Source organism: Oryctolagus cuniculus, chromosome 2 (assembly GCF_964237555.1).
Source record: "Oryctolagus cuniculus chromosome 2, mOryCun1.1, whole genome shotgun sequence".
Lineage (NCBI taxonomy): Eukaryota > Metazoa > Chordata > Mammalia > Lagomorpha > Leporidae > Oryctolagus > Oryctolagus cuniculus.
Genome location: NC_091433.1, coordinates 105,055,374 through 105,075,607, shown reverse-complemented (window position 1 = coordinate 105,075,607; position 20,234 = coordinate 105,055,374). Strand labels below are relative to the sequence as shown.

The following is a 20,234-nucleotide window of genomic DNA, read 5'->3' as shown; positions in this document are numbered from 1 at the left end:
AGGTGCCAAATTCAAAATGAAAAGTAAATTCAAGTGTCTCACCTTACAAAATTATAAGAAGTGAAGTGATACATACATTAATTATTTTTGATTAATCATTTCACATTGAGTAGTTACGTCAAAACATCACATTTTGCTCCAGAAATGTATACAATTATGCTTTATAAAATAATAATAATATCAATTTAAAAATACTAAGAAGTACAGAAAGGATCAAACCTCTTCTTAATACTATCAACTTGCACAGAGCAGGATTAGGATCAGCCGTGTTTCTTCTATTGAACTGTTGTATTCATTTAGACAATATTCACATACAGTCAGTTTTTATTCAGTTTCAAATTACATATAGCCTGAGGCATAGCTGTGTGTTTTGTAAAACAAAATTACTTATTTTTTCAATAAAGTAGTTTGAATAATTCCCAAAGTAATAATTACTCCAAAAATCCAGCTATTGATAACAGCAGCTATAGTAAAGAGATATGAGGCAAATTTTGTATCATAGCTTATAGTGCACAGCATAGTGAAGACAGCTTAGTGTTTCTAAGAGTAAAGATAAAGATGATGCAGTCAGAAAAACCTGAATTGGAATCTTATCTCCATGTCCACCAGCTGTGTGGACTTGGGCAAATTTAATTATCCCTAGAACTCTTAGTTTATACCTTCATAAATTGGACACCCTAATAGATACTTCAGAAAGTTGATCTGGCAATTAAATAGCAAATGTCCAGCAAAGTACCTGATATAATGCAAGTTACGGGACTGTATTAGCGATTTCATTTATTTGTAAATAATCTAGGGTAGTTTCTTCAGAGATGCTGTCACTACACTCTTGACCATTTAATAGAAATGTGGCCAAATGTCCACACTGCATAAAATGAAGAGACCCTTTTACATTAAGGCAATGAGGTGAACGCTAAAAGGGTTTACATATACATGATAAAATATTACTCAGTCATACAAAATAATTAAATCCTGACATTTGCAATAAAAATATATGGAACCTCAGGTTGTTAGGCTAAATGAAATAAGCCTGACAAACAAAGACAGATTTCATGTTTTTTTCTTTTGTGTGGAAGTTAATTTGTGAATATAAGCATTTTGTGGATACCATATTGTTGGATAGAAAAGTATTTCCTACCGAACTATACAATCTACATGACAATATATATGACTATCCTCCCTTTATTACCATTGTCATGAAAACCACATTGTGTGATATTAATATCCTGTGTTTGTGGAAGAATAGTATATATATATATATATATATATATATGGATGGATATAATATCTACACATGAAGTAAATATGGCAAAATGTTGAAAATTGTAAAATCTTAAAATAAATTTTAAAATGCTTCTAGGAACACAAACAAAAAAAGGAGTGTTGGGGCTAGCATTGTGGCACAGCAGATTAAGAGGCCACTTGGAAAGCCAGCATCTCATACAGGTACCTGTTTGAGTCCAGTTGCTCCACTTCCAATCCAACTCCCTGCTATTACACCTAGGAAAGCAACAGAAGATGGTCCAAGTCCTAGGACCCCTGCACCCATGTGGGAGACCCAGAGGAGGGTCCTGGCTTCCTATCAGCCCAGCTCTGACTATTGCAGCCATTTGGGGAGTGAACTAGAGGATGGAAGACCTCTCTCTCTCAATCTCTCTCTCTGTCTCCATCTCTGTCTCTGCCTCTCTGTAACTCTGCCTTTCAACCAAATAAATAATTTTTTTAAAGTAGGAGATAAGAGGGGGAGGGATTTGACAAGGTTACATTTTTATTACAATAAAAAATATGTGGAATTCTAAAAGTAGGCAAAGAAGACTGTAAAGAAAAGAATCAGTCTTCTTAGAGAATACTTAATTGGTCGTGAACAAAATATTGGTTAAAATGATGCACACTAAAGGCTACTCTGATGAGATCTCAGATGGAAACGAGGAACCTATGGTTGGAAACTGTAGGGAAGATGAATTTTGTCACAAAGCAGCAAAAAATTTTGGTTGATTTCTACTCATATCCTCAGGTTTTCTGGTCTGTGCGTGTGTGTGTGTGCGTGTGTGTGTGTGTGTATGTAGGTGTGTGTGTAAAGTAGAAGTTGCTAGTATTGAAACAGGACATTTGAATGAAGAATGTCTTACTTTCTTCATTGGACAGAGCCCCAGTCGGGGTTGTCTGTGGTGGCTCCACCCCTTCACAGTGCTCTGCCTGAGCACCACAGCATTCGGGAGCATCCTTCATAATCTGGGGAGGCAGTAGTCACATCCCCATGGCCTTCCTTGCTGGGTGCAGTGCCGGCCACACTGGGCCTGTCCCAACCACCCAGGGAGCAGCTGAGCAATGTCGCGACAGAGTGTGGTTAGACAAGTCCACAGCTAAGATGGTGTTGGGCCACGGGAGCACTGGTGGCATCGGGGCTTGTGATGGGAGGGCAGCTCCAGCAGTCACCATTTGAGCATGAGAAGGCAGACGTTCAGCAGGCACTGAGCCTACTGTCACCTTGATCTCTGTCTTCAACCTTCCAGACATGTGACAAAAAAGTATCTGTCCTTTATAAATCTCACAGTCTGCTATTTTGTTACAACATCCCAGGATAAAACAATACCTTCCATGAATGTTTTCCATAAAACCTTTTAAATGTTTTTCCTTAACTTTATAATGTTTTGAGAACAGTACCATAACTTTCTGTATTAAAGAACAAAGGCCCTGAAATGATTTATATGTCTCCTTTGCTTTTATGCCCTTGTTCTTAACTTTTTCTTAATATGTACTATTTTCCCATCCGATTTGGTGAATTTCTTCCCAAGTGTTCTGACACCAAAACCTCTTTCCAGTCAACCCCTGATGTACTGGTATGTTAGAGCAGGCATAGCTAATGACCAGGCTACTCTTAATGTGCTTGTCTGAGCTAGTTCATGACCAACGCCAGCTGTTTTTGGTTCAAGGCCTCCAAGCCATCATAGTCATGGCAGCTACTACTGCTAAAGAACATAATAAATACTCATGAGATGAATTAACCCATCAATGAAAAAGCACTGAAGACTTATGGGGAAGGAGATGACACAGTAGCACTTACAGTATTTTGGATTATCCGTGATCTTATCCACTGTAACATTCTTAACCAGAGCCGTTTCAGAAATTTCTTTCACAAGGATCTTTCTTGGACCCTTCTCTATATTGATTATACCAAGCCAAATCCCCCTCTCCCTCCATTCATATCTCTCTCTGGCTTCACAGAAGATATCATTGTTGCTGCTTGGACTTGCCTTATTCCACCTTTTAGAATTCTTTCTTCTCTCTCTCTCTCTTTTTTTTTGACAGGCAGAGTGGACAGTGAGAGAGAGACAGAGAGAAAGGTCTTCCTTTGCCATTGGTTCACCCCCCCACCCCCGCAATGGCCGCTGCAGCCAGCGCGTGCTACGGCCAGAGTACTGCGCTGATCTGAAGCCAGGAGCCAGGTGCTTCTCCTGGTCTCCCATGCAGGTGCAGGGCCCAAGCACTTGGGCCATCCTCCACTGCACTCCCGGGCCACAGCAGAGAGCTGGACAGGAAGAGGAGCGACCAGGACAGAATCCAGCGCCCTGACTGGGACTAGAACCCGGTGTGCTGGCGCCGCAGGTGGAGGATTTGCCAGGTGAGCCGTGGCGCCGGCCAAAATTCTTTCTTATAAACTATAACAACACCAAATATCATACATAATTGATTTAATATTGTTTTACAACTCATGAGGGTTGTTATTAATTATAGGCCAGTCAATTCATGTACACATCATGTTTCACTTCAGCAGAACATTTTTAAAAGATTTTATATATTTATTTGAGAGGCAGACTTACAGACAGAGAGAGGGAGAGACAGAGAGAAAGGACTTTCATTTGCTGGTTCACTCCCTAAATGGACACAAAATCCAGGAGCCAGGAGCTTCTTCTGGGTCTTCCGCATGGGTATATGGGCCCGTGTAATTGAGCTATCATCCACTGCTTTCCCAGGCCATAAGCAGAGAGCCGGATCAGAAGAGGGGCAGCCGGGACATGAAATAGCACCCATATGGGATGCAGGAACCACAGGCAGAGGCTTAGCCCACTGCATCATGGTGCCAGCCCCATCAGCAAAGTTTTGAAAATCTTCTTCAAGTTCTGGCATTGTGACACAGCAGGTAAAGCCACCACCTGTGATGCTGGCATCATGTATGGACCACTAGATCACATCCTGGCTCCTTCTTTTCCAATCTGGTTTCCTGGATGTGGCTAATGTGTCTGGGAAAACAGCAAAAGATGGCCCAAGTGTTAGAATCCCTGACACCCATGTAGGAAACACAGATGAAGCTCTTGGCTCCTGGGGTTGGCCTGGCCAAGCGCTGGGCTTTTGTAACCATTAGAAAAGTGAAGCATTAGATAGCAGATGTCTCTCTCCACCTCTCTCTCTCTCTCTCTCTCTTTCTCTCCCTCCCTTTCTCTCTCTCTCTTAATTCTGCATTTCAAATAAATCAATAGTTCTTAAAAATATTTAAAAAACAAAAAATCTTCTTCAAATTCTACCTTTCTTGGATAGTCCTTAAAATAGTTGTCTTCATGCTTAAATATGCAATAAATATTTTTTCAGCGAATTATCTGTACTCCTGCTAAAAAAACAAATGCACAAACAGCCTAGCTGCACTGATTGAAAAGTATTAATAACTGGGGCCGGCATCGTGGCATAGCAGATAAAGCCATTGTCTATGATGCCAGCATGTCATATGGGTGCCCATTCATGTCCTGGCTGCTCTACATTAAATCCAGCTCCCTGCTAATAGCCTGAGAAAGCAGCAGAAGATGGCCATGCACCCATGTGGAAGCCTGAAAAAAACTTCCGACTCCTGGCTTCAGCCTAGCCCAGCCCTGGCCAGTGTGACCATTCGGGTAGTGAACCAACAGTTGGAAGATCTCTCTGTCTCCCCCTCTCTCTCTGTAACTCTTTCAAATAAATAAAGAAATCTTTTTTTAAAAGTACTAACAATTTAAATTAGCATGTAAAAGATTAAGTTATTTGCCCTTCAATATTTATTATGGTTCAGCCTTAAATCAGTAGTATGGTCCAGTCAAGTTTCCATTACCAAGTATTGCTTTCAAAATCTTAAAATGGAATTGGATGTAGCAGTTCATAAATTCCTTTGTTTATATCATTTCTTTATTTCAAGTTTAGATTTAAACTCATCCCACACCCATACAAACCAGAACCACATTATTTAAATTCATATGTGTAGTAATCTCTAATTTATAGAAGGATTAAGCAACACACACACACACACAGAGAGAGAGAGAGAGAGAGAGAGAGAGAGAGAGAGAGATGGCAAATTTGACTGGATTATTGAATCATTTGCAGACTTTAGCTTGCACCAGAAGGTAGGACAATTTTTACTGGAGTGATAGAAGTAAGGAAGCATTTATATGGCTGCTACCTCCTGACTTAGTTCTTCAAGGTAGTTTGTTAATTTAATGATAAATTGAGGCTTGCTAGAATTCTGGCACATCTATATTTGGAAGCTGGCCACTTAATATTAATAATAAATGTTGTCAGTCTCATTCTCCTCTATGATGTGGTGCACTTGCATCATTATTTAATTCTGTAATGCAATCCCTTTGCTTATTGCTTTGTGTGGCCCTATGCCATATTGTTGTTAAATATATATTGACAGAGAATGGGGAGAATTTGAATTATCTAAAGGCTAGTTTCTCTTTGCTTATTGAGAAGCAGAGGTTAGCAAGCTATAGGCTGTGGGACAAATCCCACCCACCTCCTATTTTTGTAAATAAGATTTTACTGAAACACATTCTTGCTCATTTGTTTTTCTGTTGCCTGTACTCACTTTCGCACAACAGGGTTGAGTAGCTATTGCAATGACCATATGCCCCACAGATAGCTCCTATTGGGCCTTTTCAAGTATGTTCACACCTGGAGTTAAAACTTGATAAAACACAACTTTTAAATAAACGTGAATTAAGAATATTTTATTTCCTGGTTTTAACATATAACAGAAATAAAACACCCTACCAAATATTTGAACAAAGACAGCAGTGGTAATTGATATAAAATCAATTTCCAAATTGTCATTAAAAACGGCCTTAATAAATATACTTTTAAATTATCATTTTTATATAATTTCATTTGAAAGTAGATAATTTGGGAAAATTTTATAGAGGTTGGTGCTTGGCACAGTGGTAAAGATTCCTTTATCCCATATCAGAGTCCTTGGGTTCAAGTCCCAGCTCCGCTTCTGATCTGGATTCCTACTGATGTATACCTTGCAATCCAGCATACAATGACACAAGTTTTTGGGTCACCACCACCTATGTTGGAGAACCAGAATGAATTCCAGGCTCCTGGATTTTGACTTGGCCCAAGGCTGGCTGTTAAAGATATTTCAGAAATAAATCAGATGATCAAAGATCTCTCTGTCTCTGCCCCTCTGACTTTCAAATATATGCATAAATGATGCAAATTTTTAAAAGGATGCTTCACAATCAATATAAAAATCATGACTGTCTAAATTTTATTTTGTTTTATAAACAGAAAAGTGTTTTGCTTTTTAATTTTTAAGCAATGTATAATTTTGTTGTCATCTTTTTTTTACATCATAGAACTAGAACATATACATTTGACAACACTACAGGCCAATGTCCTTTCTTACTGAAGTAGAATATTAAGTATTAATGCCCAGGGTACTTTAAATGACATTATACATAAAGTGTTATTTTGTGGGCTCAAATTCTACATTTTGTAGACAACCACAATTGCTTATTTCAAAATTTTTAGACTCAGAAATAAAGTCTAGAAATGAAGACCATCTGAAAGATGCTGAACTGTAAAAGCTGGCACCTGAAATCTTTGAGAAAAGTAGTTTCCCAACTTCTAAGAATCAAGGCTTTTGTAGTCTCCAAGACACTTACAAGATTCCTTCAATTATTTCTCTTTGAAGTACATTTTGAAGAATTCTTCTCATCTTTAGTCGTTTTTATTTATCAAGTCCACCGCTGCTCATAATGGGTTGATACTGTTCTCATTAAGATGACTCTTGATCCTCATCTCACTTCTATTTTGAGCTCATCTTCCACTCCTTATTTTTATTTCCTACTGATATGTACATATTTTAAAATAATTCTGTCATTCAGAGGCATCCACACATTTCTTTTCCTTTTCTTTTTCTCCTTTACCTCCTTTGAATCGTTTGAGGATCATGTGTTTCTCTTTTCTTAGTTCTCATTGCCACTTAGCATTTATTTGAAGGATTCTTGCTTTTCTGCTGTACTAAACATGCAAAGACTTATAAGATGCATGGAATAGTATTAACATCGGCCTTCCAGAACCGGAACTAATGAAATCATACTCAGAATCACTGGTAGACAAAGCTTTGCTAAAAATGACTATCATTTCCTTTCTTACTTTCTTATTGCCCATGCGTCAAACACTAAAGGTTTGCAAATGCTTGTCCAAAAAATGATTGTGTATGAGGGAACTGTAAAAAGTTGGTATAATGGAATGGATAGATAAGCCTGTATTACTGTAAATCTTTTTGAGATCCCTGCATAGTTTTTCATATTACATATTTTCAATGAACTTTTTGAGGATACTACTATACATAGATTTCAAAACTCATTGCACCAACATAAACTTATCTATTAATTTACTTTTCATCAACTTTTTTTTTTTTTTTTTGACAGGCAGAGTGGACAGTGAGAGAGAGAGACAGAGAGAGAAAGGTCTTCCTTTGCCGTTGGTTCACCCTCCAATGGCCGCCGCTGCAGCCGGCGCACCGCGCTGATCCTGGCAGGAGCCAGGAGCCAGGTGCTTTTCCTGGTCTCCCATGGGGTGCAGGGCCCAAGCACCTGGGCCATCCTCCACTGCACTCCCTGGCCATAGCAGAGAGCTGGCCTGGAAGAGGGGCAACCGGGACAGAATCCGGTGCCCCAACCGGGACTAGAACCCGGTGTGCCGGCGCCGCAAGGTGGAGGATTAGCCTATTGAGCCACGGCGCCGGCTTTTTCATCAACTTTTTAATGTTCCCTTATAGAAATACAATTTAGTCATCTTTAAAACACTTGATGAAAAACCTAAATACTAATTGTCTTTATTGAAATTGTTATTGTCTTGAAAAATACGGACAATGATCTACATGGAGAATACGATCAGTTCTGGTTCTTACAATAGCAGTCTTTGGAGTGTCTGAGATTATCAGCATCACAGTTCACTGTCTGAGCCAGGATTCTTCTACACAAGCAATGTTTGACTTTTAAACACCATCATTTTGCCTATTCAGGGCATTGAACTTCTTCCATGGTGAGGTATTCGGACAGGTCAGGCTTGGGCTTGAGTAAAGAAATCCTGAGTGAGATAAAAAGGAAACCATGGTTGGAGGGGGCACAGTTCTTTCATCAGAAGAGGCACTCTTAAGAAAGTATGACAGATAGCAGAGCCATGGACATCCACTGTTGATCTTACAGTGTGATGTTTTAATTATGCTTGTTTATCTTCCTTTCCTTTCCTAAATAGTATTTTTTTTACAGGGATGCAAGCTAAGGTTTATTTTACTTATTCCCCTAGCACCTAGTACAGTGTTGGTTACATAGTGGAAAATCAACAGATTTTTATGGAATATATAAACAAATCACGTGAAAATTTATTTTGAGTTAAACTACTATTTGACCCAGCTATCCCACTCTTGGGAATATGTCCAAAGGAAATGAAATTAGCATATGAAAGAGTTGCCTGCACTCCCATGTTTTTAGCAGCTCAAATCACACCAGCTAAGATATGTTATCAACCTAGATGTCCATAAACTGATGAATGGATAAAGAAAACACGGTGTATATATTTGGTGGAAAATTACTCTGCCATAAAAAGTATGAGATCCTGACATTTGCAACAAAATGGATGGAACTGGAAATCAATATGCTAAGTGAAATAAGCCAACCCCAAAAAGATGAATATATCATGCTTTATCTTATTTGTATATATATGTGTGTATATATATATGTGTATATGTGTGTATATATATACACGCATATATAAATATGTGTACACTATATATATTGTATAAAATTGTATGTATATGTTATCATTTGGCACATAGTTATAAATATTGTTTTACTAAATCATATCAAGTAAATTGCAATATACTCTTCTTTCCCACACTAGAAAAGACATAAATGGAGGGAGATAATAGAGAGAACTCTTAGAGTACTAGTAATGCTTTGTTCTTAATTTGGGTGCTGGTTAATGATGGTTATCAGAGGACAAAAATCTCATTGCATTTGTGTGCATTTCTTGGTGTTTATACTATATTTCAGTAAAATGTTGTTTTAAAAAACAAATAGTGCAAAAATTGGGATAAAAATATCATATCACTTACTATTTTGTTATGTGTGTGTCTGGTATGTGTAACTAAATCTATTAGTGCATTGAATTATACGAGTGCTTCATTCATTCTGCTTAACATAATCAAGAATCTAATGCAAGCACATCACTCAATAAATACAATATAATAATGATATATTCCCCTTTGCACTTCCACTCTCTGCTCTCGGCTGGCCAGGAAGTGGATATAATTTATGTGCCATCTTGGACAATAACTCTTTCTTTCAGGACAGCTCAGATTTTATCAGTACTGTTGACCTTTCCCCTTCTCTGACAGCCCTGGGAACAGCAGCCTAACACCAGCTTGACTGGCAATTCCTGAAGGCTCCTTTATTTTCTCTCAGGTTTCATATCTCATAATCAAGCTACTACTGCCCTGTCTCAAACCACAGACTTCTCGTCCAGCTCACTCCTTTGTCAGCTCTCCAGGTACATGTTACCTTTGAGTAGACACCTGGCAAGAACCTGAGTATAACTGTACCTATACTTATACATAATTTGGGAATTATCCGTCCGTGATAAATCACCTCATGAGTTTTCTTTAAGTACATTGAAGTTTCTAATTATATCATCAGTCATCATTTTTTCTACAAAGCAGACTAACTTAAAAGCAGCCACATGAAACAGCTGCCACTCTATCACTTGAGGGCTGTGCTACTCTGATCCAAAAATTTTGTTGTTCATTCAAACAATTAAAATGAATTTTCAAAGATTTCATAACATACAACTCACAGCTGACAAGTGAAATAAAGATCCTAGTATAATTATATTGATTTTTCCTTGACATTGTTTTATTATGGTAGAAACAAAAAGGATTAGAAACAAAAATAACTGTTTAAGTCCAAACTCATATTTAACATTTGGGCGTGTCCCCTTCCTCTTTTGTAGGCTAGAACCAAATGTTTTAGAGTGATATAATAGATCCTTGGGGAACTTTCTATTTTGTCATTGCCTTGAGTGTTTCAGACTTGATTGAAAACAAGCAAAAGTGTATACTCCATGTTCTAAGGCATTGTTGGGAGGTAGTGAAGCTGTCATCAGCCATGTCCCTCAATCTGTGGAAGAGTGGGAAGGACAAAGGGAAAAGATTCTTGAGATTAGTCAGTGTTCTAGGACATGTGGGAAATGCAGTGTTCACGTTGAGAAGCAAATGCAAGAATAATTAGAGTATCATCAGCTGGTATTACACAGTCTTCTGGGATATCATCTTATGCAATAGACTTGCTGATCACCTTGCATGCCTACCTCAGCAGGGAGAAGAAAATTGGAGCCCAATGTAAGGAACAAGTACAGGGTAGCCATCACAGCTGTCTATAGCCCCAGTTTGGTAATGGAAAGTATATGTTTGTTTCTGTGGATAATGCAAAAAGTATCTGCCTGGAGAAACCTTGCTAATACTGCATTCCAGAGAACAGGCTCTACACAAGGGTCGCCAACAGCAAAGATGAATAGAGAGAAGTCCTGATGGGGGCAACCTGAAAGCTTTAGTCTGGAAATTCCACTATGGGAATTCCTGGAAGGGCATTAAAAGGAGCAAACTCTACATTATTCTGATTTCTGGACATCTTCCCCTGGAAAATATTCTTTAAAGTATGATTTATCGAGCTGGTGCCATGGCTCACTTGGTTAATCCTCCACCTGTGGTGCCGGCATCCCATATGGGCACCAGGTTCTAGTCCCGGTTGCTCCTCCACCAGTCTAGCTCTCTGCTGTGGCCCAGGAGGGCAGTGGAGGAAGGCCCAAGTGCTTGGGCCCCTGAACCTGTGTGGGAGACCAGGAGGAAGCATCTGGCTCCTGGCTTCAGATCTGCGTAGTTCCGGCCATGGTGGCCATTTGGGTGTGAACCAACAGAAGGAAGAACTTTCTCTCTGTCTCTCTCTCTCACTGTCTAACTCTACCTGTCAAGTTAATAAAAATAAATAAATAAACAAAGTATGATTTAATCTATCTGAGAGGTAGTGGGAAGGAGGAAGAAAGGGGAGAGAGAGAGGGAGAGAGAAAGAGAGGAGAAACTCCCATCTGTTGAATCACACCCCAAACGCCAGCAATGTTCAATGGCTAGGACCGGACAGGGCTAAGTATTCATCCCTAATGATAAAAGATGGACTCAAAAGCAAGCCCTGGGGCAGATCCCACTCCTTTCTAGCTCCATTCACCTCAGGTGTAATGTAGCCATGGTAGGGTTAGAGGAATAGCTCTGAATTTGAATTTTATGTAGAACAAAGTTATGGAAAACTACTGGAAAGTAAAGGTGTGAGATCTGCCCTATACAAAATTATTTGATAGGAAAGATTCAATGAAGTACAAAGTAATGAGAACAAAAGTGTTAAATATCATTTGTGTATTTTATAGGAGAACATTTCCAAAAGTTAATGCAAAGGGGGTCCCCAAGACAGCAGCTTAGCAACAGGATGTTCCAAGTAACATGGGGGAAGAATAGATAGTTAAAAGGGAGCAAAATTAGAGCCGGCGCCGTGGCTCAATAGGCTAATCCTCCACCTTGCGGCGCCGGCACACCGGGTTCTAGTCCCGGTTGGGGCGCCGGATTCTGTCCCGGTTGCCCCTCTTCCAGGCCAGCTCTCTGCTATGGCCAGGGAGTGCAGTGGAGGATGGCCCAGGTGCTTGGGCCCTGCACCCCATGGGAGACCAGGAAAAGCACCTGTCTCCTGGCTCCTGCCAGAATCAGCGCGGTGCGCCGGCTGCAGCGGCGGCCATTGGAGGGTGAACCAACGGCAAAGGAAGACCTTTCTCTCTGTCTCTCTCTCTCACTGTCCACTCTGCCTGTAAAAAAAAAAAAAAAAAAAAAAGGGAGCAAAATTAGAGGCTGGAGATGGAGTTGGGAGAAATTTACAATGGGAAACTCAGGAGGCCAACACATGCTGGGCAGGTCCACACTGAAAGAGCAAATAAGGAAAAACAGAGGAGATGTAGGAGCCATGTATGGTATAGGAGGTGGACACCAATCCCCAGTGGACCAGATAAACTGGGAATTGGACCTGTGAGCAGCAGCGGGGGAGGAGATAGATGAACTGCTTTTGAAGTGCCATGCAGGAAAGAGAAGGTACAGTAAAGCAAACAGGGAGATCAGGCACTCCCCAGTCTATCTGCCGCCCCCGCCTCTCCATCCAGACCTACAGCCAGCCAAGAGAAGCCATCTTGAATGTTTACATTATTGAACCTCCCAAGCACACATCCATCAACTGCGAGAGCTCCCCCATCACACTCCCCAAATGAGAGCCAGGTCCACAACATCTCAGAGGAATTTCTTCCTCACCACGCAAGCTAAGCAACAAGGAAACTAAAACCGGTTCCATCAATCATCGAGAAGTGAACTGGGTCTCAGTAGGTGGGACTAAGTGCTCCAAAGCTCATACCCAACCCACCATGACTGACAAGTGAGCAGGGCTCCAGTAGGTGATGCTCTGTGCTTCCACTTGAAATGCACAAACCCACAGCAGCTCATAACAGAGAAATCTCAAAAACTCTCCAGACTAATTTATATACACACACTGGAAGTTGCTCTCAACAAAAGTGCTCCCAAGAAATTGAGATATTAAATAGAAGTCAGAATGAAATACTAGAAATAAAGAATTCAATAGATCAAATAAAAAATGCAATGGAAATCCTTAACAGCTGAATAAGTGAGACAGAAGAAAGGATATCAGAGCTAGAAGGCAAATTTCTTACGGAAATATTACAGTCAGACCATTTAAAAGAAGAAGAAATCAGGAAAGTTAATAGCAGGGTTGGAGATTTGAAAGATAATATCAAGAGACCAAATATACAGATCCTAGGAGTTCCAGAAGATGTTAAAAGAGAGAAAGGATTAGAAGGCCTTCTTAGTGAAATAATAACAGAAAACTTCCCTAATCTGTAGAAAGAAAGAGACATCCAAGTGCAGGAGGTACACAGAACTCCCAATAGACACGACCAGAAAAGATCTTCACAACAGCACATTGTGGTAAAACTATCCAGAGTAAAACATAAAGAGAAGATCTTAAAATGTGCATGAAAAAATGCCAAACCACATTCAGGGGAAATCCAATTAGACTCACTCTGGACTTCTCATCAGAAACCCTACAGGCAAGGAGAAAATGGCAAGATATATTTCAAGTCTTCAGAGAAAAAAACTGTCAACCCAGAATACTGTACCCTGCAAAGCTCTCATTTATGAATGAATGCTAAATAAAAATTTTTCACAACAAACAGAAACTGAAAGAATTTATAACTACTCATCCAGCCCTATAAAAGATGCTCAAGGATTTGATGTACCCAGAAACAGGAACATCGCTATGTAACAAGGTGAATGAAGAAAATAACCCTGTAATCACAAAGGAAACCCAAAAAGCAAAATTATGACTATTCATGGAAACATGGCAGGGCAAATTCGTTACTTAACAATAGTCACCCAGAATGTCAATGGTCTCAATTCCCCAGTTAAAAGACTCAGACTGAGACCAGCATGGTGGCACACTAGGTTAATCCTCCACCTGCAGCACTGGCATCCCATATGGGTGCTGGGTTCTAGTGCTGGTTGCTCCTCTTCCAGTCCAGCTCTCTGCTATGGCCCAGGAAGGCAGTGGAGGATGGCCCAAGTGCTTGGGCCCCTGCACCCACATGGGAGACTGGGAGGAAGTTCCTGGCTCTTGGCTTCAGATAGGCATAGCTTCAGCCATTGCAGCCATTTGGGGAGTGAAGCAACGGAAGGAAGACCTTTCTCTCTGACTCTCCCTCCATTGTCTGTAACTCTACCTGTCAAATAAATAAATAAAAATCTTTAAAAAAAGACTCAGACTGGCTGAATGGATTAAAAAAGTAAACCCATCTATCTGGTGCCTTCAAGAAACACATCTTACCAACAAAGATGTACACAGACTGAAAGTGAAAGGATAGAAGAGGAAAATCCATGCCAACAGAAACCAAAAAAGAGCTGGAATGGCCATCCTAATATCAGACAACATAGACTTTAACACAAAAATCATTAAAAGTGAGAAAGAAGGGCACTATATAATGATTAAAGAATCAATTTAACAAGAAGATGTGACTATTATAAATGTATATGCACCTAATTACAGGGCACCTGGCTATCTAAAAGAAATGTTAATAAATTTCAAGGAAGAGTTAGACTCAAATACAATAGTAATGGGGGACTTCAATAACCCACTGTCAGCATTAGACAGATCAGCCAGACAGAAAATCAACAAGGAAACAACAGAGTTAATCAACACTATAGAACAAATAGACCTAGCAGATATCTACAGAACCTTCCACCCAACAACCACGGAATAAACATTTTTCTCCCCAGTGCATGAAACTTTCTCTAGGATCTACCACATGCTAGACCATAAAGTAAGTCTCAGAAAATTCAAAAAAATCAAAACCATATCATGCATCATCATGGACCACAATGCAATGAAACTGGAAACCAACAACTCAGGAGTGTCTAGAGCATGTGCAAATACACAGAGACTGAACAACATGCTCCTGAATGAACAGTGGGTCATAGAAGAAGTCAAAATAAAAACCAAAAAATTTCTGGAAACAAATGAAGATGACAATACAACATATTAAAACTTAGAGTATACAAAAAAGCAGTGAAGAAGAAAGTTAATAGCAATGGGTACCTACGTCAAGAAATTGGAAAGGCACCAAATAAATGAGGGAGCAATGCATCTCAATGATCTAGAAAAACAACAGCAAGCTAAACACAAAACTAGTAGGGGAAAATAAATAATTAAAATTAGAGAAGAAATCAACAAAATTTAAATCCAAAAACAATACAAAAGATCAGTAAAAAAAAGATCTGGTTTTTTGAAAAAATAAACAAAAAATTTTGAAAAAATAACAACATTGACACACTATTGACCTAACTAACAAAAAAGGAGAGAGAAGACCCAAATCAATAAAATTAGAATTGAAAAAAGAAATGTAACAGCAGATACCACAGAAATAAAGAGAATCATCAGAAATTACTACAAAGAGCTATAATACAACAAGCTAGGGGGCAGCTTATTTTAAAGAACTACAGAAGAGATTTTGCAAAAATGAGTATAGTGTTTTATAACAACTTCCATTCTACTTGTTGCATAATATTTTCATGGCTAGCCAATAATATCTAAACTAGACACTTTAATTTCACTAATAGCTTGTATTTCAGATATATACTTTTAGGTATCTTAGATATGTATAATAATTTATTCTAATTTATTGATTGTCAATAATAAATAATAGATCTTTTGTGACTAGGATATTCTTTTCAGCTCCTCTGAACTTTCTCTCTTTTTTTTTTTTTTTGAAAGGCAGAGTGGACAGTGAGAGAGAGAGAGAGACAGAGATAAATGTCTTCCTTTTGCCGTTGGTTCACCCTCCAATGGCCGCCGCGGCCGGCGCACTGCGGCCGGCACACTGCGCTGATCCAAGGGCATGAACCAGGTACTTATCCTGGTCTCCCATGGGGTGCAGGGCCCAAGGACTTGGGCCATCCTCCACTGCACACCCTGGCCACAGCAGAGAGATGGCCTGGAAGAGGGGCAACCGGGACAGAATCCGGCACCCCGACTGGGACTCGAACCCGGTGTGCCGGTGCCGCAAGGATTAGCCTAGTGAGCCGCGGCACCGGCTTGAACTTTCTCTATCAGCAAAAAGGCTGGAGAAACATGGCTAGTGATTTGGTTTTAGATTATCCATTTCTCTAGTCAACATGTAGACAACCACATTTTTTTAAAAAAGATTTATTTATTTGAGAGGAAGAGTTACAGATAGTGAGAAGGAGAGAATGAGAGAAAGGTCTTGCATCCACTGGTTCAGTTCCCAAATGGCCACAACGGCCGGACCTGAGCCGATCTGAAGCAGGAGACAGGAGCTTTTTCTGGGTCTCCCATGTGGGTGCAGGGGCCCAAGCACTTGGGCCATCTTCTACTGCTTTTCCAGGCCATAGCAGAGAGCTGGATCATCCAAGACTAGAACCAGTGTCCATATGCGATGCTGGGACTGCAGGCAGTGGCTTAACATACTGCACCACAGTGTTGGCCTGACAATCACTTTTCCTTTAGTGTGTAGTTTATCCAGAAATATTTGATACATAAATAGGAAGACAGATACTTAAGTTTATTTAGTTAGTTAGTTACTCAAATTTTATTTTGAAGACAGCTAGTGAGAAAGAAAAACCAAAGAGACAGACAAGACAGAGAGATCTTCTATCTATTGGTTTACTCTCCAAATGCCCAAAATAGCCAGGGCTGGGCCAGGTTGAAGCCTGGAGCCAGGTAATCTATTCATGTCTCCCTTAAGGATTGCAAGGACACTAATGCTTGAGCCCAAATCTGCAGTCTCCCAGGTGTACATTAGGAAGCTGGAGTCAGAAGCAGAGCTGGGACTTCAATTCAGACACTGTTATGGAATGCAGGCACATCATCTGCATTCTAACTGTTGTGTCAAATGCCCATCCCACAGATTTTTTTTTAAAGAATCATGATTCTAGCGTGCTTAATCTGATTTTGTATTTGAATTTCACAAACTTGAAACAAAAATACTTGAAAACTTATTTTTCATAGGATACATTTCTGAAATATTAAGTTCACTAGGATTTGTAATTCATGATTTGGGGGAAACACTCTTATCCCATGAAAAGAAAATGCACCCCCTTTGAGTCTCTCTTTCCTCCCATCCTTCTTTACATCCTGTTTTTGTTCCACTTCCCTTCACTGTATTTCCCTCTGTGGCTCTTCTCTACCTGGTTTCCTTTATTTTCTTCCTTTTGGTAACAGTCTGTTTCAATAAATTAATTTATAACAATGATTTTATGCAAGTTATGTCTAAATATCATAAGTCTCCTTTGTACCTTCTTCCATATTTTTCAAGCATATGCTATACTGTTGTTTCAGACATGGATTCTATCAAGTACAGCAACATGGGCTTGAATACTCTCAACGTTATAACTTCTTAAGTCAAATCAGTGTTCCTACAAGTTGCACAGTTTCCACATAGTCAATATCAAGTAACTAATTCTTAGAATTATTTTCCTCTTCTTTCTTCTATTTTTAATTATTGTATCAGTAGGTACTATGAAATTAACATATATACTCTCCAGGGTCACAGTGTGGTCTACTGCAATCACACAGCACCAGACAACCATGCAGTATCAGCTCTGATGATGACAGCAGAGCCATAGAGAGTTATAGGGGAACAGAGGACACTGGGAATGTGGAAACTGTGGACATGCAAGAGCCACTAAAGTAGATCAACTTAGACCACATCAAGACATCTTATGGGAGGAAGTTATACCTCTATCATTTTAAGCCCTAAGAGTTAAGTTTTCTGCTTTATGTAACTTATTGAAAGCCTACTTAAAAACCTACACTTTGAGGCTGGCATTGTGGTATAACAGGTTTGTCTTCCTCCTGCAATGCCAGCAAGCCACATGGGTGCTGATTTGAGTCCTTGCTGCTCCACTTGCAATCCAGCTCCCTGCTAATGAGCCTGGGAAAGCAGCAGAAGATAGCCCAAGTGCGTGGGCCCCTGTGCCCATGTGAAAGACCCAGCCAAAGGAGGGCACAGCCCAGATTTCTTACTAGCCTCTGCAGGGGAAGTCAAAGGTATGAGGCTTAAAAACAGCCAGCAATGAAACACAGGCTCTTTATCAAAACAGTCTTGAAGTTTAGTTATGATGCAAGGGAGGTATGTGAATATCTTCAGCTTATAGGAATTATCGTTTTTTGAGAGAGAGGTAGAGTGATGAAAAAAAGCAGGTGAGAGAGAGAGAGAAAGAGGGAGAGAGAGAGGGAGAGGAGAGAAAGAGAGTTTTCATTCATTGGTTTAGTCCCCAAATCTCTGTAAAAGACAGTACTGGACCAGGCTAAATCCAGGAGCCAGGGAATCAATTCAGGAGTCCAAAATAGGTAGCAGGGGCTTCACTGTTTGAGCCATCACTACCATCTTCTTGGGTGCGCATTATCAGGATGTTAGAGCAGGGGCAGAGCCAAGACTCAAAACCAGGCGTTCCAATATGGGCTGTGGGGATCCCCATTATGTCTTAACCATTAAGCCAAACACCCATCCATAGAAATATCTGAAAATGTATGTGCTCCTGAAGGTTATTGCCCCTTTTATGTGCCCTGCTGGATGGATTGCTGGCTTAGTCACTGGAATTGAAAATGCCGTGGTGAATCACAGGGTCACTTGGAGTGAAGGTTGCTGGAAGGGTGTTGGGTCATTCCATTGAGGGGCATTGGTTACTGAATCCTACCGACTTCTGGGGGGAATAATAAATTTGTTTCATTGAAGTCACTATTATTTTTGTTTTTCTGTCAAAATCAAACTAAATGCAATCTGTTACATCAAATAAGATAAGGCAGGAGAATCAATGAAATTATAATATACATTGGACAGTCTAGGATGAAAAAATTCCACTACTAATCATAGCACACACCTGTACTGCTTACCACCATATGTTTTCCACAAAGGAGAATAATGAGAGTGCAGGAATAAGCTAAGAGAATAAAGTGACTTCAAAGAGAGATAATGAAAGTTATATGCTGTTACAACAGGTGAAGAAAGAAATGCAAAGGAGATGGAGAGAAATGTTCTTGAGAAAAACCAAAGAGTTTCTTGGGAGGTGAGTTAGGCACAGAGTTTGGTGGGATTGCAGTCTCCATACATAGCAAAGAAGCAGGCAATAAATTAGCGATGGTAGATGAAGAGTGCATTATACAAGTCACCATTAAGTGGATAAAATTGTTTAGTTTGTTTGGCAGTACAAGTCACGGGAGCATTATTAGTAGGGGAGTGATCCTAGAGCCATCTACCCATGATATGTGATGGTAGGGTTCAGCTGCTCTTTGCTTTATTATTGAGGGAAGGAGGTGAGGACAGCAACCATGACCTGGATGAAAGTTGCTCAGAGAAGCAACAAGTTCAAGGAAACTGTCCAGTAGTATATGCTGACAATGATTTTCTGAGACACGAGAGAAAACAAAACAAATTGCTTCATTTATATCAGACTAAACGGTAAGTGGTTCATCTTAATACTACTAAAACACATCCCTAGGCTTCAGCGGTGAATGCAAACATATCTCTTAGTAACCTTTATCTAAAACTTTTCATGACTAGTAGGAACCAAGCTTCTCTTTCAGTATCAATGCATGAGGACTGAATAGAGAAAGGTAGATTTGCAATCCTAGGAAGGAGCTAGTTACTGAGTCAGGACTGGGTCAAAGAAATATTGATGAAGAATCTTGTCATTCGAACTAGAGGATGCAGAGTGAGGAAAGAATAGCAGCAACCGATCAAACCAGGAAAATGTTCAAAATGTAATTTTAGACAAGGATGAATGGTACTAAATAGCCCTGGAAACTTATGCACATAAGGAGGAAGAAACAAAGATGCAACTATTATATCCTTGGGTGGGAAGCACACTGAGTATAGTGTGAAACAAGGAGTATACAAATACAGTAAGGAACACTATTGTGTGACAGCTATCTGAGATGGTTTGGAAGGTAAGCTTAACGATGCAAAGTAAGCTTCATGATCAAAGGGACCAGCACTATGGTGTAGCGGATAAAGCCAGCACATGCAGTGCCTGCATCCCATATGGGTGCCAGTCTGAATCCCAGCTGCTGCACTTCTGATCCAGCTCTCTACCATGGCCTGGGAAAGCGGTAGAAGATGACCCAAGGGCTTGGGCCCCTGAACCTGCATAGGAGACCCAGAAGAAGCTCCTGGTTTTGGATAAGCCCAGCTCTGGTCTTTGCAGATATTTGGGGAGTGATCATAGACTCTGGACATATGAACATACTCTATTACCTAAGATTTTGTCTCTCCTCATACCCAGTGTTTTTTATGTTCTTTGGTGTGGTGTCCTT

The 20,234-nt window shown here is 40.0% G+C and overlaps 1 long non-coding RNA gene across 1 annotated transcript in view; it reads right to left on the bottom strand.

Annotated features, from left to right (window-relative positions):
- Window positions 1-7,672: 7,672 nt before the first annotated feature.
- Window positions 7,673-20,234, bottom strand: part of LOC127487919 (uncharacterized) — a 57,296-nt gene continuing 44,734 nt past the window's right edge. The window contains exon 3 of the long non-coding RNA XR_007915196.2: window positions 7,673-8,343. This is a non-coding gene — a long non-coding RNA (uncharacterized lncRNA). The remainder of the gene's footprint in view (window positions 8,344-20,234) is intronic.